This window comes from Calonectris borealis, chromosome 3 (assembly GCF_964195595.1).
Source record: "Calonectris borealis chromosome 3, bCalBor7.hap1.2, whole genome shotgun sequence".
NCBI lineage: Eukaryota > Metazoa > Chordata > Aves > Procellariiformes > Procellariidae > Calonectris > Calonectris borealis.
In genome coordinates, this window is record NC_134314.1 from 2,422,222 (window position 1) to 2,447,179 (window position 24,958).

Below are 24,958 nucleotides of genomic sequence, written 5' to 3' on the forward strand. Positions count from 1 at the left end.
AGAAAAACTTCCCCCTGCCCCCCTTGTTTTAACACCGAGGGCAATAGAATGGAAGAAGATTATGCTCTTTGCTGTATAGGTAAATAATACAGCTGTAAATGAGAACCAAGTTATACTTTAATTTTTATGTATGTTCAGAATGAAAAAGCAATGTGAAATCAGCAGGTCTTTCCAGAAGAGGAGGGTTGTTCTCAGATATGTATGCTTTGTCCCTAGTTTTACATTTTCAGTATCATCCGGAAAACTCCTGGTTTTGCCGTTTGATTATAATTTGCATTTAGATTGGCAGCCTGAAGGGGAGTCGCTTGCAAGGGGAGATGGGGCTATATGGCTCGAGTCTCTTGCAGATCTGGCTGAAAGTAATAGCATTTACATAAAAACCATTAGCTCTGTTATTCATAAACATGAAAGGCATCCATTTCATTTAATTTTCTGATGAGGAGTCTTTAATATAAGCATACAATAGCACTGCAGTAGTAACATTCCTGCCCCCATCCCTCCCTACTGACCTCTTGTTGTTTTAAGGGCAAGTTTTGATTGGGATTTTGTTGGTAGGGAGATGTGGAGTTATTTCTATTCCAATTCACTGAAGTAGCCAGTTGCCTTTCTACATCGTAGGGAATTATTTAATGCTGATCTTAAGAGGTGTCTCTATTAATTGAACGGGGATTTAATGTCTCCCTGAAGCATAATTGGTCTGTGTGTGATGTATACTAACATGTATGTCTAGCAACGGGTTTTCCTTTTGTCTACATCCCAGCACCATTCTATGGGTAATCTTTTGCTTAATCAAAATGGGTTTAAGCAGAAGTTCAGTGGCTCCTTATTAAGGGGATAAAGTCTGTTGAAACAACAAATCTATTCAAGGAACTTCTTTGGTGCACGCTAGATCACATCCTATCTAACTCTTCAGGACTGTGTCTTGATAAAGTAGTTTTTGTGGCCAGTGAGGAAAAATCTGTTTCCCTGTGTAATGCTCTTGACCACATGTGTAATGGTGCATTGGTGATCCGCATGTGTCGCAAAAAGCTGTGATCCACTGTCTCTGTAGTAACTGGTTTTATGTGGCTTTTGCTGCTACTCTCTTATATAAACATCTTGCTTTACTCTTGGGTTGGATCAGGTCTGACCTTCCTGAGATCCTCTAGAGGCAGCCAGTGCCATAGCTGTCTTCAAACATCACAGCATTTGCTTGAGAGACCTTGCTGCGAGCTTTGCAAGCTCTTTCAGTTCTTGACCTCAGTGTTGGGGGTGTGTGTCTGTGTCTGTTTTGCATTGCTTAGCTGGCCTACTTCTTGATTTTTTTTTTTTTTTAAAATTTCTTTAAATTTTTTTTTTGTCACTTTGTCTATGTTTACAACTTTCTTTCTCTCTAATAGGCTCCAGACAAATGAGTAGAGAGTTGGGTAGAGAAGAGGGACAGATTCCAGTTTTCCAGTTGATCACCTTGTACAGTGAGTACCTTAATATTTTAAGAATAAGATTTTCTGTAGTGCCTAATGCTGGCTTAAAATTGACTTCACTGGGGAGCAGCATTAAGTCTGCATGCTTGGACAATGTTGTCCTAGAAATACAAGCTCCCTTGGCTTAACTCTTCTTTTGGGGGAAGCAAATGTTGTCGGCTCCAGCTCCTTTTATCTGAAGTGGTAAATTTTATTCTTATCCCACTTCCAGTAGTGTGCACGTTTCAGCAGAGCGGAGAATTGATGCAGTTATGTCTTGTACCTGCTCAAGGCTGTGGGGAATCAACATTAAAGGTGTTGCCACATAATTTAGCAATGCGTCATGTGTGGCTTCCTGTGCTGCAGAGCAGAGGAGGCTCTAGGGTCAGGAGAGCAAAGGTTCACCTCCTCTATTCTAGCCTTGTCAGAGGTGTTGAACTCAGCGAGGAGAGTGGATGAGGGACCTGCCACGGCACATGTAGGGGTTACTCATAAAGGCGTGCTGTGAAATCAGGCAAACAAGGCTTGGCTTGACTTGTGGGCTGGAAAGGGTAAGAAAAAAGAACTGGAAAGTGTTGCCTAGTTCATGGTAAGGATGGCATTTTTTTTCTGAAAGTAGAGGAGAAAATCGTTATTTCATGGGGAATTTTTACACATTAAAATATCTTGCATGCATGCTAATGGGCTGTAATAACAAGCCCATGCTTTATGAGGTGTCTACAAATATTTTTAAACTTTGTGCTGTGAGGGACTTTAGCTAGTAAGTACTGGTTAATTGGAACATCTTGGCCCATCTGGTGCAGCGGCGTAGCCAGACTGAAATAGTTAACTGCCTACTGTAGGCGTCTGCAAGCTGGGAGGACACTCTACTCTTGCGTGTAAAACGCAGGCACAGGCACAGCAGGCGAGTGTGGGGGCTGCACTGATTGCCTGAGACCACTGCACAATTAAGGTTATTGTAATGGTCCCGGCAGGCGACTCCCCTAAGGATAACATGGGATGATGAATTTTAAAACTGAGGGTGTTTGTTAACGAAAGACAAGAACAAAATAATACACTTGGAGACTGGAGTGTGTCAGCAGGTTGGTTTAAATACATCCTGGGAGCAGGGCAGAGAATTCCTCTGCTTCTGTGAAAGAAGGGGAAAAAGAGGCTTACTTATTTGTGGCTTCCTAACTTCTCCTGTATCTGACCGGTATAGCGTGACATGCAGGATGTCCTTGGTTCAGATGTTCTATTCCTACTTGCTACAGCATTGATTTAGCTTGTTACACTTCTGGATTCAGAGCAGTCTTTTTACCCGACTTTTGTTATGTGCCAAACACAGTGGGGACTCTCTTCTCAGCTGGTACATAGCTACTGGAACAAATGCGACGGTGAATAATAAAACTGGAAGTAGAAGAGAGGTCATATGAAGAACAAATGATGCTGTTATTGACCAACGGTGCCATCGTGCCATGGTCTTAATCGACATATCTAATCCCAATGTGTGTTTAGAGTCAGATCTGCTGACTTCAGTAGCTAAAATAAGTCGATACCATTGAATTCTCTTTCTCCTTGCATATCTTAAGTAGAACATAGTATGTTGCAGCCTGACAGCTGTGCAATCCGCAGAAGGCCACAGGGCTGCATAGGCTTCCCCGAGGGCATAATTTGGCCTGCAGAACACTTATTACGGCTAGTGTCGTGTGTAGCAGGCTCAGCATTGACCTTCAGAAGCTGTTAACACATTTATGGGCCTGATGGCTGGAGGAATGAATATAGGAGACAAGGATTTTGGGTTTGGAGTCCTTTTGTAGGGGAGAAGACTGTGATTAAAGCAAGAAGACTGCATGTATGAATTTAGGTCAGTAGGAGATAGCTGAGCAAAGGGCTGTTCTTGGCAGAGAGCTGGAACAGAAGAGATGCTAGAAACACGGTCTGTCTATGATTGCCATGGAACAGAATGGGAAAATAACCTGTTTCAAGGGAGTCCTTAAGTCATTCTTATGCAAGACTGTCTCTGTGGCACTAAACAGCTAAGTAACTGGGCTGTGGCTGGAATATAAAAATATTTTCAGGAGACTCATCTTCAAGCACCACCTGAGGCTTCCTGGCTTGGCAGCAAAAGCTAAGTATTGCAGGAGGTTGTATTGCAGGTCCCTTCCTATGAGGATGTGGCATCATCTGTATGAACGTGAGCGTAGGTCTGATGCTTCCTGTGCAAGCACCGGGCTTAGCTGTGTATGTGCTTCTCAATTGTGCTCACAATTGCAATTAAGAAGGTGAAGTGAGAGCAGTTAGTTTGGTATTGCAAGGGGGATTTGTGCTGCCTGAACCTCCTGCCTACAGTCCTCCCGAGGAGCACTGGGCAGTGGGGAAGATAAATTCCTGCTTCTTGCTGCTGTTCTTCTCAGAAGATGCCATAGACTCTTGCCTGCTTTAATAAAACTCAGAACATGGCAAGCAAACACCTGAGCTGTGGGAGGCCAGAGGTCTGTCCTGTCTCCAGCAGTGGCCAGTAGAAATAGCCTTCATCTCGCATCAATTTATTTAGCTCTTATTTGAACCCACGTGTGCTTTTGGCCTCTGTCCTGCTCCCAGGCGTTTCAAAGTTTAACTATAACTTTGTGTGATGAACCACCTCCTTTTGGTAACTGAACCTGCTGCCAACAAGTTTATTGTAATAAGCTTCTGTTTAGGGAATTGTTGTTTGCATGTTTGCCAATTCCACGCTGGTTTGGGTTCTGTAGATCCCTACCATGTCCCCTGTCAGAGGTCTCTTCTAGATTAAAAGTCCTAATTAATTCAGCTGTCCTTCTGACAGAAGATGCTCCATGTCTTTGGCCATCTTCACTGCTCCTCTGTCCTCTTTCCTTTTGACGGTAACTTTTGGTCATGGTGCATGTCTGCTTTTTCTCCTCTCAAATGTTCTTACAGTCCTACTTATTAGAAGCTTGAAAGAACCCTTAGGTTTCTGAGGGCCTGTCCTTTTGCTTCAGTTCTCTGTATTTATAACCCTGGAAAAGAAACTAGGAATTTCGTATGCTCCACATAATAAGAAGCCATACACTTATTTTTTTCTAAAAAGCAGAAGTTTATGTGTCTAATCTAAAGGCTCTATCAGAAAAGCTATGAATAAACCTGATACATTCCAGTGCACTGAGTCACTAGAACAATATAGTATTTAACAAGGAGCCCTGGCAGACATTGTGTGGCTTTGTGCTAAAGCTGGCAGCCAGGATATGAGATGTATCTTTGTATCCTGCAGCAATTTCATGAAACTAAATGGCTGCTGGTGTGTACTGCATGTTCTAAATGGGGACAAGAAACACGCTGGATGTTAAACCTTCTCCCCCTCTCCATTGTTTAAGAGAGAAAATAATATCAAAAGAGAGAATTAGTCTTATTTAGATAAATATAAATCAGTGTCATCAAACAGGTACTGATTCTGCAAGGGAAAGGCATGCCCCTCCATCCCCTGTGCTTTGCATAAGTGGTATTTATTTTATTAGTGCTGTGGCTTCCAAAAAGTAGAACTGGAATATAACGTGATTAAAATCTTAACATCCAGGGTTGTAGCCACAGGTCTCCAGTGACGGTCTGCAGACTGACATGCCTGGGGCTGTGACAAGTCTGTGGTTTTGTATATCTGCCCTGATTCATATCCGTGGCTTCCGTGCTGCCCTAAGGTGAATCACGGCTCCCACAAGGGTGGTTAAAGCCCTGCCTGTGGGCAGCCTATGAAACCTGGGCCTGGGTTCAGCTAAGGAACGCTTGGGTGTTTTCTTCTTCCTCAGCACTGAGTCAGAGCTCCATGGATCATCCAGAGCAGTTTTTCCCTGTGTTGAGGCTTGTCTTCCGAGTCCCGGGGCATCTTCCCCCACGCCTCCCAGCTCCACAGCTATTCCTGCCACTGGGCTTTTCTCCCTCTTTCCTCTCTGCCACCTTCCCCAGTGCTTCCTTCCTGCTTTTAAAACCAAAGAACCGACACAGTCATTTGGGCCTGTCTGTGCTCTGCTGGTGGCTTTTGTTCTGTTCAGAGAAGCCAGAGGACCTGGCTTCTGTCTGCGTCAGCCAACCCCTTGTTTCAAGGTGCCCATGTTGATCACCTTTAGGGTATGGGTGGGGTATGGTGACCATTTCTGCCATACCAATACCATGCCAAAAGCCCTGCAGCCAGAGGCTGATGCCAGCTCTTCTGCACTGGTCTGTGGTATCACGGTACTGTAAATTAGACCTACAGATGTGTGCAGACCAAGTCCTCATAGCAGTTTTCTCCTGAAGAGGCTGGTGTTGCCGCTGTGTCCAGGGAAGTATGTCAACAAATGTACAATCATCTCATTGCACAGATTTGTCCAGGCACTGGTAATAAAACACCAGCTCCCTAAAGCCTCACCTGGCCTGCCAAGACGTGTCCTCCTGGGCACACTGAGCTGCCTCACACAGCCACACAGTCCTGGATCCAAGCTGCGGAGTCCACCTGGACAGGGGACACGTATGGCACGAGAAGGAGGAGAGAGGGAGAGAAATACATCCAGAAACCATAGGTTGATCTGAGGTCTACCCAGAGTGTCCTAGCCCCTGCTTGTTTGAAGTGAAGGACTGTTGGCAGGAGGTTTTTTCATTCTTTCCTTGCCTTCTTCATAAGTATAATACATATATTTGTGGTTCTTTATCATTCTTCTTTTTACGCATGCTTGTGTGAAGTTGCACGCAGCTAGCTTGCCAGCCCACAGGCAGCCTACTGTAACAATTTCAGATGTAGTTTAGTAAGATAGTAAATTGAGAACAATTTTTAATCTGGTTGGCATAAGAACAGCCAAATTGGCTGTTTTTCTTGTTGGTTTCAGCGTTATTTTTGGCCGGGCAGTCCTTACAGGGTGTAAATGCGCCAGACATCGATCTCTCTGAAAGAGGCATCAGCTCTTCCTGGACAGCACTGGAACACTGCATCTATTTTTTTTTTTTTTTTTTTTTTAGTACATTGACTGAATAATATAGCTAGTGTGGAAAGGGCTTGTAAAATGCTGAGTTATGTGTTGGACTCTTGCTCTGCCCAGGAAAAACTCTTGTGATGGAGAGTCTCCATGTAGGGGAAACCTCATGTGTTAGCTTGGAGCGAGGGAAGGTTTGGAGACCTTGCCGGGATCCCTGCTGAGATCCAGCGACGCTAGAGAAGCGGTATGCTATAAATGGGGAGCTCCGAGAAGCCAGCTAGCACCATCACCCAGGGGACTTTTTGATTTAATACAGCCATTGAAATTGAGACTTGGGGCTGCGTGGGACAATGCTGTAATGGTAGAGCTGTAACAGGCTGCCTTTGTGGCAGAATTACAAAGCCGGCAGTATGTGCTGAAGTGCTCCTGCTTGCTAAGCCTATAATATCAGTTCGGGTTCTGCTCTCCTCCCTTCCCCTCCAGGAACTGGTTCATATTTAGGTAGAATAAGTCACTGTTTGTGTGTTTATTTCTTTTCTGCTTACAGTTCTTCTTGAATCACGGGGCGGGTTAGAGGAAGAGCACTCAAGTGAGGCTAAAGCCATCAGGTTGCATGCAAGATCCTCCATAATGTGTTAATGCAGGTCTGCAACTCTCCATCCCTCTTATTCTCTTGGTGTTGCTATTTTTTTCAGTATTAAATAACAAAGCTCAGCTATCAGCTGTTGGGCTGTGGCTCCAGCTCCGCTGCTGCTCTTCTCCAGGCTGTTTCTTGGGTTCATTTCTGAACTGCTTCTGGGAGGGTATCTGAGCAGATTCCCTAGCTGTATTTTTCATGCTGTCTCTGCAACAGGGACAAAGCTCTAGACCGGTTTCTTTGTGTTAGTCTGTCTTGTACCCCCATCCAAAAAGGAGGGGGGAGAATCTGATTATTCCTGTTCAGAAATATCATGCAGGACTTCCGTTTGAAGCAGGGATAAACATTAACTGACACTTTTGAAGGAGAAGAGATAAATAGGCAGAGAGTTACTGAACTTGTAGCTGCAATTTTTATGTTGAGGCAATTTTTATGTTCAGGCTTTTCACGTTTGCTGCAAGGGACCATTTTCTGCCAGCCTTTTCTTCATACTTATCTACAAGCATGGTTTGTGGGGACCTCTCATGGAACATGTGTTCTCTACTCTAGAGATAACAGTGGCTGATCAGAAACTGTGTCCCCTGGAGGCCAGGTAGCCTGCTGGGGTGGTTTCCTAGAGCTATTTACAGAATGAGTTGGAAGTAGAGCTTATGCCAGCCTGGAGAACTGTGGGATGACATGGGATCTTCTCTGCAAAATAAAGGATACCTTGGCTCTAACCTGCGTCCTGGCCAGGCAAATAATTCTGAATTCAAATTACATCCAGATTTGCCAAAAGGATGTTGCATGTGGATGATATACCTTGGAAGCTGGGCGGAGGCCAAGGCGTTGAGCCTGCAGTGGATGCCTGCTTGTAGTCAGACAAACCTCACTGGATCTGACCTGATGGTTCCTTTGCTCTGCTCTGTTTTCGTCCATCAAGCACCCCAGGTACTGTAGCAGGGACAGGTGGCAGTTCAGGAGGTGCTTCTGCTCCTGAGGAGCGTGTCTGTGCCAGCCGGGGGTAAGAGGGCTCCGTGTCGTGGGAAGTGTCAGCTTCTGGATAATTTGTAAAGCAGAGGCCTTGACTGTTTGTGCTTACTAAAAGATTCTGTCGTAAGAATGGGGTTAGTAACCCTGGAGACTGGCCAGATTTCGGTTTGATTTAAGAACTTCTGGCTTCCCTCAATTTCTCCTGAGTGCACTATCATTCATTTATCCAAAAGCAGGTACCGGGAGCCCACTCTCTTGGAAGTAATTTAAGTATATCTGGACTTTGGTGCCTAGGAAGGGAATGATGTTGGAGATGAGAATATTGCAAGGTACAAAGCCAGAGAACAGATTAGAACTTGCTTGTGATACGAAAACATTGCAGTAATTATTTACTATAATAAAGCTATTTCAAAATGGTTAAAAAAGTATTAAGGGGACTCTCCAGGAGGTTTGCATTACTATCATAATGACTGGGAAGTAGGGAACAACGTTTGCCAGTAGCACTAATTTGCTTCTATGAGTAAAATCTGTAGACAGCTGGACGTAAACACTTTCTAGATAGCCTCAGACTTGATAAAAGATTGACTAGTGAAATTTCAGTTTGGGTAAAAGTGCATTAGCTTGCGTTGTCAGATGGAGCTTTTTCTACATTGAAGGTTCACATGGTAGTTTGGAGAGAGGCCCCTGGGAATGATTGTGGGAAGCACAAGTGAAATCCTCCTTGCTTTTGTGTGAGCAAGGAAGTTTCCAGTACAACTTGATCACAAAAGGCCCTGATATGAAAAGGATTTACTTTGTGGAATTGTTCTGTCATCACTCAGCAAGATAATTGACTTCTGATTAGGAAGAAAATATAGCTGAACATTCGTGTTTGAGGTTATAAAGTCCTTTAAAAAGGCAGAGCTCTTACTGAAACAGCGACTGCTCTGACAAGAACAGGATGCTTGCGATTCCATTATGCCGGTATTGATGTAACAGCTGTTGTTGTTTAAACAACTTGTTTCTCCCTCCTTCACACTCCTTCCTCCTCCTGTTGCAAACCAAAGGAAGAATGGGAATCAGTGTTGTTATTTTTCCGAAAATAATAACAAGGTTATTTAAATTTTTTACTTCTGGAAATGTTTTTGTCATGTGCTTCCTGTACTCAGTGGGTCTCAGACCTGCTGCTGTCTGGGTGTTTAGCTGGTGATGCTGATGACTGGAGAATACTTACTTCTTACAGACCTTTCTTCTGTTACCAACTCCAAAGTGACACATGAGCTAAAAGCACGCCAAGATTTGTACCTACTGCAGGCAGCAGAAAGGCTGACGTGGAAGTCATGGGCATCTCACTGTGAAGATGATGCTTAAGATTTTAGAAGAGGAAATCTTGGTCCAGAGTGGTGAGCGAGGGGTGCGGCTTACCTTGCTGGGAAGACTCCTGGGCAGAACAGTTTCATTTCTGCCTCTATGAGCAGGCTTCAGCCTGGACCTGCATTAGACAGCGCTACAGAAAAACTTATCCGGAGACTTGAATCTTTGAAAGTAATCTATGAAGAGTCAGATTATTGGTTTGCATATTAGTATTTACCCTGTTGAAAAGAGAGGGGGAAGATTTTGAAAGCTGGTGCTAAGTCGGTCTGGAACTGGAATGAGTTGAGAGGCGTTGCACAGTGCCTCAACCCTCCGTACAAGTGTCCAGTGGTGGCTGCTGTTCTGGACAGTATAGATCTTATATGACCTGAACTATAGCCCATAAGGCAGTTCCTATGAAAGCATTTTCAGAAGAGAGATTTAAGTTAGGAGGGGTGGAAGGTGAATGCATTCCTGCACTGAAACTGCCCTTAAAGAAAGGAGGATGCACTTCTTCCCTTTCCCCTCCTGTCTTCTGTATGGGGCCACCTGGATCCTCTGCTTTATCCTGCTGATCCAGCTGCTGCCTTTCCCTGTGGACAGATTTTGTGTCCTTTTAATTCTGTCTAGAGTGCTTACCGTGAGGCATCACAGAGCTGATGGCTTTGAGGAGGAAAGGAAGCCTTCGTTAGGTCTCTAGGGAGCTAATTTATACTGATACTCTTGGGTTTGCTAGTCAAGTGTGTCTTTGTTTCTATATGCTTTTGCCTCTGAGGTCTTGTAAGAGTGAGATGAAGTGTCAGTCTGCTGCTGTCTGCTGGACTGTGACCGCACAGTTCATAGCTTCCGATTTTTAGCAGGAAGGGGAGGGAGAATTGACAAAATATTTGGGCTGAAATTGAATGTTTTAGCCTTTCTGGTCAAAGTTGGGTTTTGTTGTTCTCTCTCAGCAAGTTGTGGATTCTTTCAACCTTTACGCTTTAGACTGAAGCACTTCTTAATAATTATTATTAGTTTATTTCATCAGTGATACTAGCAGAAGATTAGAAGGTGTGTGGGAAAAGAGTGATCTTGCCCTTGCCAGCCCTGACAGGAGATATCACTGGTATATTACTGCCTGACGTTGAATTTTGTTTCAATACAGTAAAAAAATCTCAAGTATTTAAAGAAGTAAAGTGTGTATTACAGCTGCATTTTTTCAAGCCATGATTAGAAAGAAAAAAAAAATTGGGACAGAGATTGGCTACTTGCTGTTGAACACTGAGCTTTGCCTAATAGCCAAAATTAAAAGTTTTATATGTCTGCCTTGAACACAGTTCACTCTCTCCAGAAACTTCTTAAAATGGAGCTCAGCCTGAATGGGAAAGCTTTTAAAAAGTCTGTCGGAAATCCCAAATCAGCAGGGCGTAGATAGAAATATCAACAGGAGAAAACAACCATGTCTTCTGCCTGCCCAGCCCGGAGTTTGTTTTCAGAGAGGTTTTCCGTTTTCTGGAGGAGGTGGAAATGCAGGGAGTGACTTAGAGAAGTGAGTGGTGAAACCCAGTGCCGTTGCTGGGTCTCCTGATGGTTTTTCTTGCTCAAACGAAGGCCCCAGTTTTTCTTTCCTTCTGTTCACTTTATTCAGAGTAAGTGTTCCCATTAGATTGTGTGTGTGAAAGGATACTGGATGCTTTCTGAGATGGGTAATAAGGGAGTAAGCCAAGAGCAGCATAATTTATAACGTGTGAAGTGATTCTCTTCAGAGCATTAATGAGCAGTGACCCAAGCACAGGTAAATTGTCTGTAGGTTTTTTCCCCTTTCCTCCTAAATCTATGATCATTTCCCTCCGCGGGCAACCTGTCCTTCACCACCATTAGCTTTGTCTCAGTTTTTGTCTACATTCAACAGTTGAATCACTTCATCTGCAATTGATGTGTGCTCCTGACGGGTGGAGAGCACTACGGTGGTATAAAAGCATTTATAATAGAATGGCTCATTCTTGTGTTGGGAGAGGAATAATGGATGTGAGATACAGCTTTATAGTTATAAAGCTATCTAAATTTAGAGTGTGATTGTGCATTGTAGCTGAATTGATATAATGTCAAGCTGGTCCTGCAAGGAAAGCTTTTGCTCCCAGCGTTGTGCTCCCACTGATCTTTTTGTGCTGGTACGTATCTGATTCCTTCCTTCTCAGTACAGATAGTTCCCTTCCAGCTTAACTCCCTGAATCAGCTTGCTGTGGATCCAGGCTTGGAAGCTGGGGAAGATCTCTCTCTTTTTGGCAGCAACAGGCCATTAGATCAGCTGAGCAACAGTGCAAAACCACATCCTAACCAAAGTCTCTTGTGCCGGTAGCACATGTCAGTATTTGAAAGGTACTTCTTGTTGTTCTGCTTTCTCCCCTGTGATAAATGATGTGTGGGGCAACCATCGTAAAAGCAGTGCTTTCGTATTACTTTGTTATCCTGAGTTAAGTTACTTCTCCTGGAAATAGCTGCATTTGCTTACAGCCACCTTGCTTCAAAATAAGTGCAGAGAATTGTGGGCAGATCATTTATACAGCACATGCTCTGTGATGTTCTGTGTGTTATGGCCAACTTGAAAAAATACTTAAAAAAAAAAAAAAGTTTTGCTGTTTCTTGCTGGATGTTGTTGGATACTTAATGGAGCTCGTTGGCAGTAAAGCGCTCCCTCCCCAGGGATCTTTCCAGAGTCATTAGACTCAGTGAAGGATGATCTGGAAGAGTCTGCCACATAAGAAACTGGTGCTTCTCTCAAGTGTGGAACATTTTCTGGACACGGGAGCTGCAAAAGGGGCCCTGTCAGCCATCCCTGAGCAGCTGCAGGGTGATAGGTGTGCTTGGGATGCTGAAGGGAGGGCAGGAGAGTTACTATCTCTCTCTGTAAATATGTAATACAGATGATATCATACAGGAGAAAAAATCCTTTAACTTAAAGGGTAGTGATCTCCAAAAGGAAAATGATATTATGAGGCCACAAATAAACAGCGACTGAGAGTTAGAAGGCAGCTTTTAGTCATTAGATATGCAGCTTTAAAATAGTAGTTTGGGTGGAAAAAGAGGGCGAGTTCAACAGCCGGTTGGGCTCTTTCTAAAACATTTTGACGCTTTTCAGAGAGGACTTTGAGTTGGTGACTGTAGCAGATTGTACTTGATGTAGGAGGTCCTAAGCTGTCCCATGCTTGTTTATACTGACTATCAAGATTCAAGGCTACTGTGTAATGCTTGCTTTGTGTGATAGATGTGCGTGTGCGTGGTGTTTGCTTCCCATGAGGGCAGGAGAGGTTGAGCACAGGTGGGGGGTTATTGATCTGTAGAAAGTCATGAGGACAGCCTGCAAGGTGGTCTCTGCAAAATGCTTCACCTGCAAAGGAACGTAGTGCAAAAATTTGCTGCACTTCTTGGTTGGGGCTTTCTTTTGAAAAGCATACTCTTTCAAGAAGTATTTTAATGCAACTTCCAGATGTTAATGTGATAGTATTTTTAAAGCTGTATTTTGAGGGAGAAACCTTTACTGAACATAACCTTGGGCAAAATTTAAAACAAACAAACAAAAGTGAAATGGGAAGCGATAAAGAGTTGGCAGTCATACAACTATGGATTTGTGTGGGAAGGCCAAAAATGTGCTCTGTCTCTTATCGTAAAGAATTAAATAACGAGGCCTGGCCCCTGCCCCTTGCCTACACAGGCAGAAGGGTACCCCCTGCTAGCTCCGGTCCCCCTGCAGCCTTGAGTGCTGAGCCTCAAACCTCTCCCTGAAGTTGAGAAGAGGAGGGCTGCTCAGAAGGCAAAGCACCCCACGCGTTGACAGGTTGGTGTGTGGCTGTGAATTGGGGGCCTTTCCGTTCTGCTGCAAGGTTCTAGCCTCTGCCATCCCTGCGGGCAGAGCTGCCCCAGGCCTCGGTGGTCCCAGGCCTCCCATCCCTTCTCTATGATGGGTACAGGCATCAGGTCATCGGTTATCCCACCTTGCAGCTGGTACCATTCAGCTGCTGCTGCACCGTGCAGATGTGCGCCATGCTGGAGGGTGCTGCTCTGTGCTGTGTCCTCAAAGGGCAGTAGAAATCCAAAACCAGTCCAAAAACTGCAAACGTTTGTTGGAAATACCCCAGAGTGGCAGCCAGGAAAGGTCAGTGCAGCTGCTTTGCATTGCAATGTGCGTTTAAAACACAGCGACATTTCTCATCTGGAATTGCCTTGATTCAAAGTTGTCATCAAGATGAAGTGTACTGCAAATACATACATTTCTGCGGGAATTGCTCTGAATGCAACGGACACCTTTAAAAATGTCTCAATATCTACCTCACCGTGTGCAATCTTAATTTAACTAGAAGCCAAGGGCATAGATGAAATTTCGAGCCAAAAAACTTTGACTCTATCTATCACTAAAAACTAATGCATGCAGTTGAGGTGCATTATTTTAACCCCTGTATTACCACCATCCTGAGTGAGCAGGTTGGAGAAGCAGCTCTGAGATGGATGGCAAAGGAAGCGAGTGTCTGCAGGGGAAGAGCCTGGACTGGATCTGGCACACGGGGCTGGGTGGAGTGAGCATTTGGGGTTCCCTGTGGGTCCTGCCTCCCTGCAAAGGGTCGGAGAGGGGGTAACTAAATGCAGCAGCAAACATCTGCTGGCTCTGCCCCAATCGTTTCTGATGTCTCTTGGCAGTGCCAGATTGCAACAGCACTTGTAATACTGGAATTGCACAACCAGCTACCTGGTTCCCTGGCTATGTTTCAGGTTTTTGTGGTCTTAGGAATTGTCTCTGCCTTGGATTAGCAAAGAGAAGATGGTGGCCACCTGTGTGGGGCAGTGTCAAAGCTGACTCAGTGGTGGCCCCAGTATGCTATGACATAGAGCAGCCTAGTTTTGCAAGCCATATCTTGCAGCTCCTATGGAAAGTTGCTGTGACCATGCAAGCTCTCAAGAAAGCCAGTTGAGGCACTGGATTAGTCTAGGGAAAGCTTTCCATCTTATGTGTTTCCATCTTATGTGTTCTGACTTGCTGAGCACAGTGGCCAGAGGGTGGTGAAACTCGTGCTGTGCCCTGTGGGGCATGGTGTTACACTATAAACATAAATGGAATTATAAATTATATATATATCTAAAAACATAGTTACGCTATGTTTGTGTAGCTAGCATCTGCCATTGGGTATCTCTCCAGGCGGATCACTGTCCTATAGCATTTCTGGTGGATGGCAGTATCTGAATAAGATGACCACACTAGAAGGTGGGTTTTTAAGCCATGCAGGCTGGCCCAGATGGCCAGTGAAGTAGGGTCAGAGAGCAGCTGGAGATGTGATGGACAATTTGAAAATGTCCTCACCTCCACTGTTGTAGGAAAACATAACCTGAATGGCATTGAATTTGAGTAAAATAGAGTCTAGAGCGTGAGACTAGATGATTTGAATGGCAGTTTGTATCCCCAAACTCTTACTTCCTTGATAGTTCCTTTAGGTTGAAGAATGCTTTAACTCAGCGTACTCACTGTGTATGAAACCAGTGGACCTGTAATTGCTGCTGAACTGGTGTGTCCAAGGGATCTGCAACAGACTCGGCTGCACGTAGGCATCTGTTTTTGCTGTCACAAGTGAGGGACCTGTGTTTGTCCAGCTTCAGGGCAGTAGAAATCATTCAACACCCGATTGGTGGGGGAAGAGACAACCGTCTTCATCTCTGCAGGGATCCTCCTTCCACTTCCATGTTCAGCACCGTAAGACAGAAGGGGTCTTTGTCAAGTGTGTGTTAGACAAGAAATTAGAATGGAAACAAGGTTTTAAACTACGTATTTTACACTGTTATGTTCCTATCCAAGCTTCTCCTAGGCTATACATATGTTGGGGTGAGATTTTTGAAAACTAGTGGATTTTATGCCTTTTAGTGTCTTAAGTCTTTGAACATGCTCCACTTATTCTTAGGTTTCCTTTCGAACTGCATTGTTAAATCTATTTCCAACTGAAAGATATACTTAATCAGCTGCCTCAAGGGTTTTTTTTTTAACAGGGAAGAACTCAAATATGCTTATTTTCATGGTGAGATCACAAGCCACCACTATGTATTTTGGCTTTTTAGTTCACATGTGTGTTTATGCATATTCTTCCTGTCCTTGCAGATGTTCTCAGCTACTCTTTGTAGATCCAACAAACTGACCTTTCTCCTCTTCAATACAAAATTTTCCATGTCTGTTTAGCAAATAATTGACTGGTTTTCTTTTGAGGATAAGTTCTTTTTTGCAGAAGACAGCAGTACTACTGCCCTGCCAACGTAGGTGTCTCAAATACTTCATGCCTCTTTTGCTTTTTTTTTGGGAAATATTTCACTGCTCCTTTTTATCTCCACTGGTTCTTCCTGCTTTAACTCAGTGTATTGGATTAAATTTACACTAATACTATTTTATCACATTGGAGAGTGGTGTATGTATATCGATATATAGAATAGGAAGCTTGTTTGGAACAGTAGTTGTAGCTGTTGACGGCTAGGCATAAAGCTACTTTGAAATACTTACGTGTGCTGATATAAAGTCTAATTAGAGGGAAGATGGATGAAACCTGATTGTTACTGGATTCACAGGCGCTTGCCTCGGGTTCAGCGATGAGGAACTCAGCCAAAGCTGAGGACTCAAGTCCCTAATTGGAGCATCGTGTGGGAGAGATGCTAGAAGTATTTCTCCTCTTCCAGCAGGAGGGAGCTGGTGTTACAGCAGGCAGAGCTGGGGGTGACGAGGACAGACACGCTCTTCCCTACCTGCAGCGGGGCTCTTGAGCTGGCAGCATGTGGTCTCAGTGTAGGTAAGTGGCCCAAGAGCCCGGGACATTTCCCTGGACAGTGGCTTTACGAAAGTGGGTGTCTATAAAGCGGCGTTGAGAAGCAGCAATCCTGCAGAGAACTGCTGTCAGATGGGGGAGACATTTCACAGCATGAAGCCCAGTCAGTCTGGAAAGGCTGAATCGCCTTTGTTGAAGAGGAAAACCAAAGGAAGAGCAGTTGAATTGTTTTTTAGAACTCATAAAGGGATGATGTTGCTTTAAAGCTTGTTTGTAGTGCTCATATTCACTTCTGTTGACCTGCACGGCCAGAACTGGCTTGATTTTTCTGCGGAGTCAAGATTTCTGTTGGGGCAGTAGTCAGAGGGAAATAAGAGGTATCAACTCTGTCCTGGCTGTGCGCTGGGGAAGGCTGCTGGACTGGAAAGGTTAATTTGTGTTTTTAATGGTGTATGGGGCACTTCCTAAGTAGAAAGAGCAGATACCTTATGTTAAAAGTGCCTGAGATATTCATTCCCCTCTTTGCAAAATAAGGATAAATACTTCTTGATCTGCCAAAAGGGGCTGCGTGGGTTTAATTAACGTTTGCAAAGTGCTTGTGGATAGCATCTTTCATCTGAGAATCTAAAGGCAAAATACATTCTAGGCATTCTCGCTCAGCTTTGCAATTATTCCTCCAGCTGTCGTGAGCTATGCCAACAAAAACTACTCTCCTGTCATCAAGGGATTGTTGATGCCTTGTGACTTGTTTTGATTTTTATATTCTCTTCCCCCCACTCCTTCTCCCCACACACTTGCTACGCAAAATATAGCATGCTCTCCCAGTCTGGGGGAGAGAATAAAACCTATTCTTTACCATTACAAACTATTTGTGTCTCATGTTATGTTCTCTCTTGCCGCCCCTTTTTGGTCTATGCCCTTTTGGGGAGGGTGATGGTCTCTCCCCCCCTCCCCCTCCCGCCTTTTTTTGGTCTATGCCCTTTGGGGCGGTGATGGTGGCTTTTTGCTTTCTGTCTCTCTGTCTTTCTTTCAATATTGCCATAATGTACTAAATCCCAGTCACTCCAGAGAGGCATGCTGGTCCATGCAGTACCATTTTTTATTTTAAGGTGAATGTGAAATACTAGATGAATTCCTCCATTCTCCGGACTCAGGTTCCTCTGAGCTCATCCTCGCAGCATTTGGGGAGTTAAGACCTACAGCTTTGTTCTCCCAGAAGCTAATTTTATTGATAATGGTACTTTGTGAAAGCCTCTCTGTAAAAATCCATATTACTCAAATTTAGTTTTAACGGAAAGCTTGTATGTATATAGTCTCTAAGAGACTAATATTAAGCCTAACAATTTTTAGATTAAATAGTTGTGGGTTCAACCCAGATTGAGGTACAGCCTTTCTACAAGACCATAAGCATATCTATGTAAAAAGGGAAAAATACCTCTTGTTTCCAAATGCATTTGCTGCTGTTGGCACTTGCTGTGGGACTAGGTCCTTGCCCTCTGTGTCACGCTGTCTTCATCCATCCCAACACGTCCTTGCAGCACCGTTGCGTAGTTGGTGCTTGGCAGCAGTGGCTGCCCACTGCACAGTTGGGTGGGTTTGTAGGTGGGCTGAGCACGGGCTGCCTGCGAGGGAAGTACAGACATGGGAAACCGGGTTTTGGGAACACTGAGTACCCCAGAGCACCCCCACAAGTCTATCGCTTAGGTAACTGTGGCTATTACTGTTATTCTTGTGAGGATTCATTGATCCTGACTTAAAAACCATATGAGATTTAAAATTTTTTTTTTTAACTTGAAAGTGCAAAACATCATTTGAAGTCTTGGAACATTTAAGCTCATAATTATCTGTGGGAATGAAGGCTACAAAGAAATTCCTTCAAGAGTAGCTGTGTTCGGCTGCTTTCATCAACCTGTGCGTTAAAGCTAGATCAGTTTGCTTTAGCACTTGCTCCTGTGTGCCCTTCAGACGAAGTAATGCTGTGGGAGAACGAGCTGGAGTCTGTCCCACCACGTGTATCTCTATCCAAAAGTGAACTGGTTCTTAGTGACAAATTGGCAAGGGTTTAGGAGCCAGAAAAATAAAATGCAGTGCGATAACTTGTTTTCCCCTCTTTAAATCCCAAGTCATACATCGCAGAGTACGCAGCAAGATGTGGTTATTCTCTGGCTGGTGCTTCTAGCTTGAGGGATTTGATGCTCCAAATTGCAGTGAATATCCCTGGTTCCCACTAAGGGTGGGGGGAGTTGTGTGACTTCATGAAGATTTGTGTCCGTGTTTGTCAGTGTGAACTTCATTATGGGAGTAGAGATGTCTGACTCCCACATAAAATGTAACAAGTTTCTTCTCCCCAGAAGAGAATTCTGAATTCTGCCAAGTGTGTCGTTGATGGCTTTCAAAATAATAAATCTTAGCACAGTGCATGCACTTCACTTCTTACTGGAGTCTGTGATGTTTGTTGGGTGAGGACGGCAGTAGCTGAGATGCAATCCACCACTGCCTCCCTGTGCTTTGGTGCCTTAATAGGGAATGCAGAATCTTTGAGTGAATGATGACTTAACCAACAAGTTCCATTAAAACAAGAGATGAGCTCATCTGAGCATCTTAATAATCATTTGCTCTTTTATGCAACTGCTGAGATTTGAGCTTATGGCAGCACATTTCCGGCTGCCCCCGGGCTGCGTGTCCTTCGTGGAAGTGGTGCGCCGAGAGGGGTATTCTCAGTGCTGGTCTCAGCCAGGGGAGGCTTTCTCGTTACCTTTTTTGCTAAAGAGCTGTTAATGTTTTCTTTAGAAGTGTCAGGAAATGTTGCCTGATATTTGGAAATAGTTTTGCTTCGCTGTTTCGGAAGGGTTGGTTTTTCCTTTCTCCTAACTCCCTTTCCCATCTGACGACTGTGTGCCCCGTTTGTGGCCATGCACGCATCTCTTGTGGCAACTTGGTTGTTCGTGACCAGCTACCCTGGCTGGGGGAATAAAGGGCAAGTGGCTTTGAGGAGAGACTTGGAAGAGGAAATGAAGCCAAATACAGAAACTGCATGTGCAAAGTTTGTTTCTGTAACCCTGAGCTCTGATTACATGCAGTTCTGCGGCATAACGATCTTCACGGCTGTGGACAAGTTGAGTGAGATGAGCAACCAGGGAGGCTGTCAGGCTGTACCCCTGGACCAGGAACCAAACTGCTTCTCCACCGTGCGTCATCTTGGGGTTTTATTGCTGAAATATAGGGTTCTTACTCCTGCTCTTAGGGGACTTCTTGATGTCCCAGTAGAGCTTCATCATCTGAAGAAATCTCAAAATTACATCTCTGAAATTGTAATTCTGTCATTTCAAGCACAGCCTTGTGTATCATTGCCAGATAATTCTTCTCTCTTCAAATATGGGGAGCCATCATCGCATGTTCCTCTCTTGGCTGCTTTTTAGCTACTCTCGGCTCTGGGGCTCTTCTCTTCCTGGAGCAGAAGAGATCAACAAGCAAGTCTGTCATGATTTGTTTCCTTAGATATGCCTTAATTACAGCACTTGAGAGGAGGGGTTTTTCCCATCTCTCTGTCTTGTTTAGTTTATCTCATTGTGGGCCTTTCCTTTTGGGCTGTATTTAATTGGCGAGCTGTGTCTCAGGAACTTCAGCTGGTATTTAGTCATCACCCGCTTTAAAAGTTGGGCCGAAATCCATTCCTCCTGTTCGACCTCTCTGCTGTCTGCCTGCCCCAGTGGCCTTTTTCCTTTTCCTAGCAGACTTGCGTTTCTGAAGCTGGATGAGTTATTCCCCCCCCACTGTGTCGTGTTTTCCCTAAACGGGTGTGATCGATTCAATTCATACCCTCTAAGCAGTCTTTTTCACTTAACAGAGTCGACGCAGTAAAATGAACTTGGAAAACAAATTTGTTATTCCTTAATATTTTCAAACTCCCTAGTTTCCTTTTTTTTTTTTTAACAGAAGCCTCTTACTGAGCTCTCTTGTAAGAGCTTTGTATCTCGACTTTTCTCTTAATGGCTGGCTTCTGGGCTACAGCACTCAACGCACAAGTATAATAGCCTTAAGCATCATATAATGCTTTCCATTCCCAGGATCTCTAAGCCCTAGACAGCTATACGTTCACAGCTCTGTGGAAATATAGCCATCTGGGAGGCAGAAAGATGATTATCGACTAGAAGAGCAGTATCACACTTCAGTCTGGGAGCAGAAAGTTGGGCTGAGACTGCTGTGGGGTGTTTGGAAGAATTGCTGGGAGGTTCGTGGCTCATCTGCATATGGATATGCAAACTAACCTGAATTCAACTTCTCAGGCTCTTCGATTGTTTGAAGTTTATGAAATTTAGTTCTTACTCAGAATGAAATTTGCCTGAAGGTTTGTCTTAATTTACTTCCAGAGTCAAATTAAGCTATTTCGAAAGAAGGTCACTTCTGCAAAGAGAGGTTTAGTATGGTTGAACTAATTGGTTTGGATTAATACCCTTTTAGTTAAAATAGAATAATTTTCATTGAGTAGCCCTGTAGTGAAGTCAGCGCTGGGTTAGGACCCAGGAATTCTTGCCGTTGTCAAAGGGTTTTGACTTGCTTTTATTCATGCCCCATTTCTGTGCCTTTGATGTGGGCATGCTGGCTGGGCACCGGCTGTTTTGTATCGCTTACCATGTGTTCGTGTGTGTTGCGTTTTCTCTGTGCACAGCAAATCCACCACATCATCAAGTGAAATCTGCCTTTCTATGCGATAAGATGCCTTGAGTCTAGCAGAGCAGTATTCATTTTAAATTTATTTTAAAGCAAGTAATGTTTTTTTCCAGAGCAGTAAAGCAATAAATAAAAGCTTCCTCAATACTTTTAGGAAATTACAATTTTTGTTTATACTTTTTCTGAAATCTACAATGAAAACATTAATGTTTCTGTGAAATGTAAAGGTTTTAAAGATGCTCCAAAAAAGAAAAATGGTCTAAACTGAAAGCTTGGGCAGCTCATGAATCTGTTTTCCCACGGAAAATGCTTTTCCCTTGTGGACATAGTAAAGGCTGAATAATCTTGCTTAGAACTTGATTCTCAGATTTCAGGGCAAGTCTGCTTTAAGCCTCTTGAATCTACACACATAATTCATCCTTCCTGGCAAATGCTCTGGTGCTGTTTTTTCTTGTAAAATCAATAAACAGAGATAAAGAAGAAAAACAAGCATTAAGATCTTTGAGTGAAGGGGAGAGATAGTGCTTTTGCAGGTACTTGGAAGAAATAAAATTTAAGCAATTTTCCGCATCCCAAGCTGCTGTTCTTTTTGTACGTATTGACTTTTAAAATCTTGTTCATTCTCCAGTTCCTGCTAGGAGGGGAACGCTTGCACTCATCTGAACTCTAGCAGATGGCTGTTAGGTAAGTGTGTGAGCCGGAGAGAGGGACCTACAATTTCCCTAAGCACCACAGATTAAATAAAATTTCTCTCTATAAAAGCACCTATACATGCTCTTAACATTAGACCTTTTATGTTCTATCTTGAGTAGTCATCCTTTCTACTTGAATTATGTTACTGCATTTTAATTGTAACAAATTATCTAGTTTGATTGTGATGACTGTTTCATAAGCTGGGATCTTATGTGTCTGTAATTTGTATGGACAACTTTTGATTGGCATCAGGAATTACTCTTTCAGCATTGATTTCAGCCTGTGAGTAAATACTTGAAGCTTGTGTGAGTTGTGTGGCCGTTGGATGCAGCTATCAGTTGTCACTGACGCTGTGATAATGCTCTTTTGTCATGAGGATTAAAATTATACTGCTCCCTTCCCAAATTAATGAAATAATTATTTAATTATTGGATAAAGGATAAATGGGCTTAGTAGATGGGGTTTAATTAGCCTGATAATTTAGTTTGATGTTAACCTGCTTTTATATTTTAAATGTTTATATTCTTTCAGATCATTTTGTTTAGTTAGTGAAGTTAATGAAGAGCTGGAAACTTTCATGTACCCCTTTTTGCCAGGAACAGACCTAAAGCGAGAGCCACCCCAGCCTGTGTCCAGGCGAGCTCTGTGAGCCTCTGTAGGAAGCACCCCTCTCCGAGTGCCAGTCGGTCTGTGCAGCCCAGTCTGCAGAAGCTGCAGAAACATGTGGTTCTTCCTTCCTCTCACCTCATGCTCATCTGTAAGCACTTAAAAATACATACAATGATTTGATCTGCTGTTTTTCAGTGCTTACAAAGTCTGCTCCAGGGCAGGACAGCGCGATGCTGGCAGGGGTTCCCGAAGGCCGTTATCGCTTCTGCTTAGGTGGCTGCAGGGAGACCCAGTGCTGCACTGTGAACATTTCGAAAGATGAAGGCTGAGAATGGTGGATAAGGGGAGGGACAGTGTGCTGGTTCCTAGTGCTTCTTCAGTGTACGTGTTGGTTTCAGAGAAATTTGGGGAAGAAGAGAAGCATTAGCTTCTTTTTAAATTTTTTTTTTTCCTTTAAGCTAGGGATTTTTTTGGCCCCACAGTTTGAGGGTTTTCCTCAGGGAAGAGGATAGGAGTTATTGGCAGGAAGCCCAAAGCTCTCAGAACCAAGAGCACTTGTTCCCTGGAGCTGAGGTGTCATGCGGTGACGCTGGAATATGCAGTGTAGAGAAACCTTGAAATGTCTCCACAACTGCTCAAAGAAAGAGATTTCCTCAAGTCTTTTATTGTATCAAGTGCGTTTTAGTCATCGATGGTGGCCTGTTGGCAGGGACCTTTGCAGTGAATGCTCTTTCTTCTCTTCGAGACAGGATCAGAGTCTGCAGGTTGCTGTGTGGCAGGCGATAAGTGCAGCCCTGTATAATCCCGCAGAGAGCAGTTGCTGCTCGCGAGAGAGGATTTGAAGCAACTTCACATTCTCTCTTATGGGGAGTTCACGTATTCCTATTCAGTGTTAAGTGAGCAGATGCTCAAAACACTAATTTGTATTTGGAAGACTTACCCCCACGGAAGTATTTATCTGCACATTGTCTCCTCCACATCCATCCCCAAGCACTTCCCCTGAGTCTGTCGGGCTGCAGCTCTGGGAACTGGGATGTCACTGGTTAGGACTGTCTGTCAGGCTGTGGCGTTCCTGGGCTGTTCCCTGGCTGTTAAACTTCCAGCCTCCAAATCCAGACAGCGTGTTCCCAGCTCCCTTTGGGGATGGTCCCCGGCCTGTGCTGTTTCCTGATCCTTACCTGGGAGCTGTTTGGATCCCCTCTGGCATGGTTTAACTTACTACTATAGGCACAGCCCCTGGGTTTAATCCCTGTTATCTCTCTGTGTAGGGACCGAGCTCTTCCAGGTGAGAGACTCTCTCCCAGGATGGTGCATGGGGACCATGTTCTTGGGGCCATCGCTGTGCACGTTGCAGTAGTGCACAATAGTATTGCCGTTAAACTTGCTGGTAGTAATTGGTCTTCCCATGGCAGGATTGTCCCTGTTCTAGTTTCTCTTGTCTGACTTTACTATGAAAGTGTTGCTTTGTCTTTCTCTGTAAAAAAAAATTGTTCTGTAGTCCTGTTTGCTGCCTTAAAATTCTGGTTTTTGTGATGTTATTGCCTGTCGCAACACAGGATCTTTCTCTGATTGGTCTTTACCCTCAAATATTGGCAGCGTCATGCCAAATTCTCTCCCCTGCCAATGTGTCCAGTCGTTAATGTGAAATGAAAACATGGGAAATCCAAACTGTTTCACCAGAAGGTTTTAACTACAAGTTCTGGTCGCGAGGTGGCCGTGGCCCAGGGCTGGGTGTGCAGTTCAGGGTGGCTGGAGAAGCAGTGCTAAAGTCACCATAAGAGGGAGGCAGGGGGCTGTATATTTCTCAAATTATATGTATATGTTTAATCCATTAAATAATTTTAAAAAATGAAATCCCACATAGTTTTAAGGTTTTGGAGGGGAGAGAACAAGGCTGCTTTCTTTCGGTGAGCAAAGAAGTTAAAAGGCAATAGGTTGCCTTAGATGATACCTTACTAACTATATTTCTTCATACCATGGCTAGAACTTTAGACTTTACAAAACCTGTTTTGTTTGGTTTGGGTTTTTTTAGAAGAAATCCAAGACAAGTACTGAAACCTGTTTGATATTCATGTTTGAGGCATGTAAAACATCTTATGTTAGCAGAACCAGACACAGTTGAGGCTGATACATAAAAAATGTAGTAAAAGTGGATATTTTACTCCTGTCTACCGTTACTATGAAATTCCCATTTCAGTCTGGATATTCCTAGTCTGGATATATCCTTTTCCAAACAAATTTTTACCTCCTTATGAATGCAGATCCATAAGACATGCTGTGCTTTCAACCTTCATATGCACCTTTCTTGGATGGGTTTTCTCATTTAGAGTGAATGATACAGTGAAAGCAAGTCACTTTGTTTTTATTCTCTTTAGTGCTTCTTCACAGTTTTTGCAGTCTGGAAGCCCCTCCTTCTAGAAGCTAAATAAAATCAAAAGGAGATCTGAGACTTCTCAGTCTTGTGGCTCTTCTTTGCAACAGCTGGGTGCTTATCAGAGATGTGCATACTGGAAGGGATGTCTCGGATAGTAAAGTTAAAGCCACCAGCTTTTATCTCTGTGGCCAGTGTGTGTTGTTTGCTTGAAGTATTGCAAATTCTAAAATTATTAAGTGAAATTACCAGGAAATTACCATTATTTAGGTCAGCTAAATGTCTTTGAGTTGCCTTTTGTGTTTATCCATTTCTTGTTACACCCATACTTCAAAAAAATTATGGCTGAAGGAGCAAACTGCTATATATGATGTGGGCAGCACTTCTTATACACCAGTAGCCTTTGGAGTTGACATAAATATATGTGGGAAGGGGGCTGTTTTGAATAGCTTTGCATGGGGTGAAGTACCTGTGCATAATTTTCGGTGTTATGTACAGGTGTTCAGTCTTTTCTGTTTAGTTGACCCTGTTGATCATCTGTGGAG

At 43.7% G+C, this 24,958-nt stretch overlaps 1 protein-coding gene across 6 annotated transcripts in view; it reads left to right on the forward strand.

Moving 5' to 3' along the window:
- Positions 1-24,958, forward strand: part of EXTL3 (exostosin like glycosyltransferase 3) — a 142,254-nt gene that overhangs the window by 23,182 nt on the left and 94,114 nt on the right. For 4 of the 6 annotated variants that reach the window (XM_075144806.1, XM_075144803.1, XM_075144808.1 and 1 more), the window contains one exon: positions 1,380-1,454. The gene's annotated coding sequence lies outside the window, so the exon portion shown is untranslated. Of the gene's footprint in view, positions 1-890; positions 1,455-21,368; positions 21,425-24,958 lie in introns of those variants that run through there. The other 2 variants (XM_075144804.1, XM_075144805.1) reach the window with 2 other exon arrangements.